Source organism: Egretta garzetta, unplaced genomic scaffold, assembly GCF_000687185.1.
Source record: "Egretta garzetta isolate BGI_Z169 unplaced genomic scaffold, ASM68718v1 scaffold6, whole genome shotgun sequence".
Classification (NCBI taxonomy): Eukaryota; Metazoa; Chordata; class Aves; order Pelecaniformes; family Ardeidae; genus Egretta; species Egretta garzetta.
The window spans coordinates 956090-957226 of record NW_009260080.1 but is presented as its reverse complement, the minus strand read 5'-3'; the positions used below and the strand labels follow the sequence as shown (position 1 = coordinate 957226).

Genomic DNA, 1137 nt, shown 5'->3' with positions numbered 1-1137 from the left:
CAGAGAGAACCTTCCGTGTTCCACTTTGTCCTCATTGCCTGCGGTCCTGCCACTGGGCACCACTGCAAAGAGCCAGGCTCTTTGCACCTTCCCTCCAGCTATTTATATACATTAATAAAATTACCCCGAAAACCTTCTCTTGTCCAGGCTAAACAACTCGCTCAGCCTTTCCTGCAGCAGAATCGCTCCAGCACTGTAACCAACGCTGCGACCCTTCGCGGGACTCCGCTACGCCCGCGCCCGTGGCTCCTCCCCGGGTCAGGGACTTTGCTGCACTTCGCTCCTAATTAAACTTCACGAGGTTCCCGTTGCCCCCTTTCGCTGGGCTGGGGAGGTCCCGCGGGATGGCAGCGCCCGCCCCGGCCGTACCCGCCGCTGGAAGTGTCAAAAGGGAACCTGCGTTGGCCGGGAATCGAACCCGGGTCAACTGCTTGGAAGGCAGCTATGCTCACCACTATACCACCAACGCTGCGGTGATAGTAGTTTTCTGGCTACATCCTTCCTTCCCTTCTGGATTTCACCCATTCCTGGTCTGTTTTTCACTCATTCTTGGTCTAACCACGGGGCTTACTGCCCACCACAAACACAAAGGACTGCTGAAGGAAACATTCGACTGCTCTCCACAGCTGCCAAAACTACTAGAAAACTTTTTTCTTTCATTTTTTTTTTTTTTACTAATGAAAAAAACCTAAGGTAACATTCAGTGAAATATTTCTATCATCCTAATTTGTTTAAAAGAAATTCCAAATAAAAAGACTAAAACCTTCAGAAATGGCACTGCAGATAATAGCACTATTGGAAAAAAGCTAGATAACAGCTCCAGTCTGGTGAAACAAGCATCCTCATTTCACCTTTTTTAGTAAAATAAATACTCTTGCCAGCATTAACATTGAACTATCACAGAATCACAGAATCACAAGGGTTGGGAGGGACCTCCGGAGATCGTCTAGTCCAACCCCCCCTGCTAAAACAGGTTCTCCTAGAGCATGTTACACAGGACTTCATCCAGGCGGGCCTTGAATATCTCCAGAGAAGGAGACTCCACAACCTCCCTGGGCAGCCTGTTCCAGGGCTCTGTCACCCTCAGAGTAAAGAAGTTTTTCCTCATATTCAACTGAAACCTCTTATGTTTCAGTT

The 1137-nt window shown here is 48.5% G+C and overlaps 1 non-coding gene across 1 annotated transcript; it reads right to left on the bottom strand.

Annotated features, from left to right (window-relative positions):
- Positions 1–397: 397 nt before the first annotated feature.
- TRNAG-UCC lies at positions 398–469 on the bottom strand. The gene has a single exon. It is a non-coding gene; the product is annotated as a tRNA-Gly (tRNA).
- Between the last annotated feature and the right edge of the window lie 668 nt (positions 470–1137).